Below are 8,293 nucleotides of genomic sequence, written 5' to 3' on the forward strand. Positions count from 1 at the left end.
CGCATCTTTGTTCGGTCGGAGGGCTGAAAATAAAATAAAAATGTTCTGTAAAGTGAGAAAATCTGATGAAAGGGCAGCTAAACTGATCAGCGGTCAGTGTAGGGAGGGGGAGTTACGCCACGGCCTGATGAAGAGGAGCAAACCAGGCTAAACTTCACATTCCTGGGAATACGGCGGATCGCTTCAACATGCTGCTGTTTTTCTGTCTCACTGGGTTTAAAAAGACACACATGATCCCCATGTGATGGGAGGCGAGCAGAGAAAACACATTGCGCGTCCAGCAACAGTTTCCTCCATGTGTTAGCTGGTTTTTAGCGCTAAGCTAACGGCCACATGGTCGGATGTTGGACGCAGCTCCATGTTTTCCTTCTGCCGCTTCCTCCCTTTAACCTCCACCTCCCCTTACAGTTCACTCTGTCCTCTCATTCATATCTGTTCCGCTAATTTGCCTCCATCCTTTGCTCCTCATCATTCCTCCTGTCATGACCCTCCTCCTCCTCTTCCCATCATCCTTTTATTGTTTTAACATCAACATCTCCTCTATGCCGTCTTTCCATCTCTGTCCACCTACGTCGCCTCTCATTTCCTCCCTTCATTCATCTCCAGCTCTTCATTTCCCCCTTTTAACCTTGTGATAAGAGCCGATCATCAATAAAACCCAGACGGTTTTTAAAGCAGCAACGTTGGTCCTAAACTGGCCGTTCACATTCGTTAATGAACACAAACAGATTAAATGTTTATTCAAATCCAAACTGACCTTTGCAAAGGAGAAAAGATTTAAATGTTTTTCTAAAAGTGTGTAGCAGCAAATGCAGCGAAACCTAAGGCTGCTCAATTATGACAAAAAAATTATAATCACGATTATTTTGACTGAAATTGAGATCTCGATCATTTAACACAATTATCCAGTATTTATAAACAACGCTGCACGTCGTGGTGTTCCAGACTCCGTGTCGTGCATTATAACCGTCTAATGAACGGTTCCAAGTTGTTTAATCTGCTTTTACCGCTTATATAGGAACTATTTTACGTTGGCCTGGATGTACGTTTTATACCAAACAACCGCTGTCAGGCTGCAGCACGTTTCTCTCGTTCACCTGTTAAAAGACGGCTGATCTGAACCAGCTGGTTAACGCGTTGCTATGGTAACGCCCCGTAACGGAGGGATATTACAGTGTTTAACTGGCCGAACTATGTATAGGAAAATAATGCAGCCAGTTGTCACTGACAATGGTATAAACTATGTTTAGGTGAACTTCCACAACCTACTGCAGTTATTCTACATTGACCTGCAGCCGGAGCCGACTGAGACTGGCCGCCTGGGAGTGCTTTAGGACGGGAGAGGCTCCCGCTGCTCCTTCCTTACAGTAACTGCAGAACAATATGTGTCTTCAAGTCAGGGCTGGGCGATATGACCTTTTAGTAATATCCTGATATTTTTATGGCATGTCACGATATACGATATATATCTCGATATTTACCTCAGCCTTGAATGAATGCTTTGGTGCATACAATCACATCAGTCAGATGATTTTGTGTCTACATTAAAACATAATTGTTCATACTGCATTAAGATATACTGATTTTAAACATTCATGCCAAAAGGATGAAATTGTCACGAAGCAAACTGATCAAAACCGTATTTATTGAACAGTTAAAGCAGCGGCAGAAACATGTCATTTTAAAACAAAATAAAGTGACTTTGCATGATGTAATAAATGCAACGTATGAAAATAGGGGCTCTAGGGGGGACTTTTCAAATGATGAACTATTATAAGGCTTTGCTTTATGGATACGTTTTTGAGTTGTTGTGTATTTTTTTAATCGCAGAGTTTAGCGTAGAAATCAGTCTTATAATCCAGGCAGAATGTCCTCGTATCGTCTCCAATAAACAGCTTCAGCCAGCTTTTAATTCAGGGTTTGATTCCCACTGCTTTCTGTACTTTCTAGAGAAATGACGAGCCAGATAAATATGCTTAAGTCACACACAGTGGATGAGGTGAGTAAGTGACAGAGGCTGTGAATGTAATCAAATAGAATTAATTATTTTTGCGTGACGTGAAAAACTTTGTAATTTACGTCCCACTCTGTAATCCAGAGCGGGATCAGTGGTGGATTTGGCTGTTCATTGTGACTGTAGGTGGAGTCGTGCAGGTGTCCTCTCTGCTCCTCTGACTGGCTGCAGCTGCAGCCGGAGCGACTGAGTGCTTTAGGACGGGGAGAGACTCTCCTTCTGACAATAACTTTACAATATGCGCTTTAAAGTCAGTCGCCAAAACATCAGGAAAGTCTCCAATAACTCCAGTAAAAGTCGCTAGATTTGTCGCTAGTTGCTTCTCACAAAAAAAGTCGCCAGATTTAGCGAGAAAGTCGCCAAGTTGGCAACAGTGGCTCCACGCTGCCTCTCATGACGTAGCACGTAGCTCACGTGATGTACGTAATGAGGTGCGCTTGCTTTAACTCTCTGTGCAAAGCGGTGCAGAGTCGAGGAGGAGGGAGGAAACCCCGCCCACAGCTAAAAACACCTGCATGTCAACAGGATACTCAAATATGACGAATATAGGCATTTTCTATATCGCACAGAGGACTAGCCATGATATCTTGAGTATATTCGATATATCGCCCAGCCCTACTTCAAGTCAGTCGCCAAAACACCAGAAAAGTCTCTAATAACTCCAGTAAAAGATGCTAGATTTGTCGCTTTTACCAAAAAAGAGTCTCCAGATTTAGCGAGAAAGTCTCCAAGTTGGCAACAGTGTCTGAATGAAAGCAAAGCAGCTGTGGGAGGAGTTTACAGCACAGCGCTGCAACGCCAGAGACGCTCGATTAGCAGCTGAAGACAGCAGGAGAGGAAACTGCAGAGAGAAAAATAATCACACCCTTTTATTTTTATCATCGTTGAAAACCCAGATTGTACTGAGATTAAAATCCGATTAATCACCCAGCCCTAGCGTAACCTCCTCCTGGGAATCTGGGGAAAACTCCTGCTTCACTGTCCACCGACTCTTTACCTCCCTACAAGTAGAGCCCCGTTTCTGAGCAGTTCTGTCAGAACGTTTTAGAGCCATCCAGCCAGTCCAGGCGAGCGTTCACTGCAAGTCGGACCGCCACCGTGCATTAAAACATGATAATGGCTTCATGCTGCTCCAGCAGCGGTAGGACGCTCTGCTGTCCGACATCTGCTCTGCACATGAACGCAGCGTGCAGATTGCTGGACGGCGAGGAAAGGTAGCTGCTGATCAGTTGCTTTAGATTTCAAAAGTTGTCCACTAATGATATTGATGATTAACAGCAATCTGGAGCTAACACTACCGGAGGCCAATGAGACTAACATTGGTTAGCTTAAAGAATGTAGGCTATCATCTACGCAACGTAATGTTTTAACCAGTGGTTGCCAGTTTGGATGAACCTTTTTGAAAAACAAGAGTAGAAGAGTCAGTTGACTTCATCGACCGTGAAGTCCTTACGACTGAGTCACGCCCAGTCTTGGTCCAAACTTTTACCAGACAGACCAGAACCTTCCAACATCGTCTAAAAGTGAGGTTATATTTCTGCTGAAGCATCGATGAGCCTTTCTGACAGAAACAGCATGTCCAGTTGCCGTTGCTGATTGTTATCTCACAGCACAATGCTGAAAACTGGTTTGCTAATGAGGCTGTTCATACGGAACATAAAACGTTAATTAATCAATAGATTATATTCAAACAAAATCCAGATTTACAGTGCACAAGAGACTTAAATGTGGATTAGTGAGGTCACGATTGCGTCATGTCACGGTGAATTGTGGTATTAAACACGAGTCATTAAAATCCCTTATTTGATGCATTAAAAGGTGTTGATAGTCTTGCTTTAATTTTTGTGTCGTCGTGTTTCAGAAAAGTCCTGGTTCGTATGGATGACGTTTTCCTCATCGCTCTCTTTTTATGTTTTTAAGAAAAAAAATGACTAAATGTGTCGTTTTGAACGACGTAAATCTAAAATGTTTCCGAACCTGCAGGAGAACTAGCAGTTTACACAACTAAGTCTCTGTAACCTTGTTTAATTGTGTTAACCCGGTTAGCGTAAATTAAAATAGCATTTTCGTTTATGCGACATGTGTAACACCACGACACGTTAAAGTACCAAAGGGACATTTCAGGTGATAACCACATAAAAACAACCAGGTAACGGCATGGTAACGACCAGGTAATGACCAGTTAAGGGCCAGGTAATAATGACCAGGTAACGGTTAACAGTGGGTAATGATGTGTCATTAGCACCTGATAGCATGACGCTAATTAAAGTAAGCTAAATATGCATAAGCAGCAGGTAATCTATAATAATTTCAACATCAACATTGTAATAAATTATAAATGTCCCTTAGAAGAGTTCATTTTTGGTGATATTTTGTTAAACATACCAGTCCAGTTTTTTCACAAACTGGGCCTTAAAGAGTTAAGTTGTAAGTTTACTGGTCTGAAACGCATCACATTATATAAGAGAAACCCTAAGTAGACCCATTATAACTCATTATAGTATATAAAACCCTGGTTCTTCTCTGTTTGGACCGGTTTCCTCAGTTAATACCAGTTCACAGCGACGTTCCCAACTCCTTCACCAGTTGACATTTTGGGTGAAAATTTAACTTCCAGTCACACTGAGTTTGGGTTTGACTGATTTGCTTGGATTTTATGAGGTGTTACATGTTTAAACGTATGATTAATAGTCTGTTTTTAGCTGGAATAATGCAATAATTAGACTTTTTGGATGGTTTGGGTCATTTACAAAACTCTCCATGTATCCTGGTTTGTTGAACAACTAACCACTGACATAAACGCGATTTTTTCAGGCTTATTTCTCCCGTCACTGGACCAAAACAAGCCCGAAAGTTTCAGCTGTAGTGATTCTGATGAGTTGAAATGCTTTGATTCACGACTCCGTAACGTAATGTTACAACCAAATGCTACATAGGATATACTGCATATACTGCTTGTTTACATTTCTACTATCAGTAAAACTAAGATATTTGTGCTTTAAAAAAAAGCTTTTCCTGGTTGTTCTTCTCTGTTTGGACCAGTTTCCTCTGTTACTACCAGCTCCAACGCGCCCAGCTCCTTCACCAGTTCAAACTTTGGGAATAATTTGACTTCCAGTCACACTGAGTTTGACTTTGAGAAATCTGCTTTGATTTTATCAGGTTGAAGATTTAAATGTCTGATTTTAGCTGGAATGAAACAATAACGAGACATTTTGGGGTTTTTTTTTTGGTGGTTGTGGCAGTGAATCAATGTTATTACGCAACAAATTGTGTCTTTTGTTCTATTTAATGTCATTTTTCTGGTGACCAACTTGTGACTGGACCCAATGCAGGGTGGAATCTGGAGAGTAAAGATGGCCGACACTCAGTGATGCAGAAGGAAATTCATAAAAGCTGGAAATAAGTCCTGAAGACATGTCTTTGTATTTCTCTCATATGACCAACTTCCTGAGTTTCTTTCTCCAACTTTTGTCTCCGCGAGTCGAAGGTTCGCCGTCACCTGAGCTCACAACAAACCCGTGTTTTCACCCAAAAACAGCTGATTAAAATCATCTTTTTCTCAACAAAACTACATTTTATCTCACAGCCTTTTGCTCAACTTGTGCGGGGTCATCATGACACACTTTACTGCGTATCATTTATATAAACGTTTCATGAATGTTTCATCCTGCGGGTCAACGCTGGCATCAGAGGCGGCTGTGGAGCAAACAGGCAGAAAAATGTCCTGAAACAAATCATCCTTAAACTTCACGTTTAAGGATGATTTCTCACTTCCCTCCTTTCCTTCAGAAAATGTTTTACAGTCTCTGCTGAACATCATTCATTCATTCATTCATTCATTCATTTATTTATTTAATCGTCAAGGCTTCATGTGCGCGAGCGCAGTAGAAGAAATAGAACAAAAGTCTAATGAGAAGGAGGCGCGCTCCCGGGTTAGGGCCCGGGAACAGAAGAAAGGAGGAGGAGGAGGAGGAGGAAGCAAGTCAGCCATCCAACTCGCGAGCGCATGCTCGAGACAGCAGGTGCTCGAGCTCCCGTTGAAGGAAAAAAAAGCCTCATTTGCATTGCTAATGAGCCGCTCTGAGGCTCCTCCCCCTCCACTTTGGGGGGCAAAAGGAAAAAAAAGCAAACATGACGACATGTTTTTCTTTCCTTCAACAGAAACAGAAAATAAAAAGAATCTTTCAGATGAAATGAAATCTACGTCACGTGACCAGCTGATTTCTTCCATTTCATCTCCCAAAACATCAACACAATGAACAATGGACGTCTGAGCGGGGCGCACGCGCCCGCTGTGCACGTGGTCATCCCAAACACAGAAGCATGATCAGGTAGAGATCCGGAGGGATGCAGGAAAACAACAACAACAACAACAAGAAGAGATTCAGTCAAAACAGCCAAATTCCCAACAAGCTTCTGACAGCGGATGGGGGGGGGGGGGGGGGGGGCGCACTCACAGACCCCCCCCCCCCCCCCCCCCCCCCCTCCCACCTGCTCTGAAAATTCCCCCCTAAATGATCAGTTTAATGAGAAGAATCTTCCTGTGCGCGCTGACTTCCTTTACGTCTCCAACACGCGCACGCGCCTGCCTGTGATTATGATGTGATTCTGTCTGTCTGTCGCCATGTGCGTGCGCTTCCACGCGCGCTTCGTAGGATAAAATGGCACACCAGACACCCCCCCCCCCCCCCCCCGCTTGCTGTCTATTCCTTCTTTTTGCGCGCGCGTGGCGTGATATTCCGTCCCTTATTGTCGCGCTGCTGCTGCTGTTGTTTTCATTGCTTTACAGGCGCATAAACAACTTCACGCGCCTCGGGACTGTGGTGTTTTTTCTCCAGACTGCACACGCACGCGCACGAACAGATGACACGCACATGTCAGATGAGGCAGATTTAACCGTTGGCCTCAGAGCGCGACAGACGACCTCCCCTCTGCTCACGCGCAGCTGCGCGTCCCTGCAGCAGGAATATGGAAGGAAGCAGAAAATATGAAACATAAAAGAGAAATCTGTCTCAAGCCCCCCCCCCCCCGTGACTGTTGCTAAAATGTTGCTCCACATTGTGCATGAATGATCCAGCCCGCGGGCGCGCGACTGACCCCAGGTGTCCGTCAGCACGCGGACAGATTTCTCTAAAACAAACAAAAACAGAAAGAAAAACGGAGAAACGCGCCTCCTGTTGCGGGATCAACGGCGCGCGCGGCGTCGCCAAGCCGCCGCGGCTCATTGTCCCCCTCCGCCTCCAACCGGCGCGCGCTCGTCTGGGGGACCCTCCAGCCGCGACAAAACCTCACCCATGCAGACGTGGACCCCCCTCACCCCGTGTTGATGGAAGATCACCTCTCCGCGCTGCCCGCTTCATGTGGTCGTTAACGGCTAATTACGCGCGAGCTCACCGCCATTAACGCGCTCGCGCTGAATCAGGATGGAATAAAAAGCCACGCGCTCGGTAGGAGAGGAGAGGAGTGATGAATGGAAGCGGCGGGGTGATGCTGAGAGCAGAAAACAGGAATAAAAGAGGGAAACAAACCTCCGTCGCCGTGCGTAAATCCGTTTCCGCGCGCGTGCAGAGGAACGTAATAAGCTGGTTGTGGTGGACGGGAAGAGACGCTGCCGGGGCTAAATCCTCCCCACCATCCTCTCTCTCTCTCCCTCTGTCTCAGTGGAGGTCTCTCACCCCCTTCTCTCTCTCTCCTCGCTCCTTTGCGCGTGCGTCTCTCTCTCTCTCTCTCTCTCTCTCTCTCGGCCAATTGTGTGATGAAATTGGCGCGAGGGGTTGATCGGCGGGATGCTGTCAAACGCACATACATCCACGCACGCGCACGGGACACCCTTCGACTGGCTCGTTGCCCTGTGGTTGCCCCTGGCAACCACTAAGCTCACCACGAGCCCCTCCCCTCCCACTTCGCCCCCCCTCTAAAATTAATCTCATTTCAGTTTTGTTTTTGTTTTTTTGGCGAAATTTAAGTTGTTGTTTTTTTTTTTTTCAAGAGTTCATTTTCACGCGCACGGCCAGAGACGCGCGTGCAACTTCTCAGAGGTGGAACGAGACAAAAAGATGAGCGAGAGACAAAGAGAGAGAGAGAGAGAGAGAGAATCTGTGTGAGCTCCAACAGCTTACAACTCTCCTTCTGCTCCATTCATGTTGCAGGCATTGTTGAGTGAGTGTGCGCGCGCACGCGTGTGTGTGTGTGTGAAGGCCAGAGAACAATGGGGGCAAAGCATCAAGGCAAGACAGGGGGAGCAGTGGGGAGCAGGGGGGAGCAGGGGGGAGCAGT

General features: G+C 45.4%; 1 protein-coding gene across 1 annotated transcript in view; it reads right to left on the bottom strand.

The window, feature by feature from the left end:
- Positions 1-7,645, bottom strand: part of LOC306760109 (uncharacterized protein) — a 53,630-nt gene extending 45,985 nt beyond the window's left edge. Inside the window, exon 1 of the mRNA XM_079245898.1 lies at positions 7,546-7,645. The gene's annotated coding sequence lies outside the window, so the exon portion shown is untranslated. The remainder of the gene's footprint in view (positions 1-7,545) is intronic.
- Between the last annotated feature and the right edge of the window lie 648 nt (positions 7,646-8,293).

The sequence above is a fragment of the Telmatherina bonti genome, assembly GCF_933228915.1.
Source record: "Telmatherina bonti genome assembly, chromosome: 9".
Lineage (NCBI taxonomy): Eukaryota > Metazoa > Chordata > Actinopteri > Atheriniformes > Telmatherinidae > Telmatherina > Telmatherina bonti.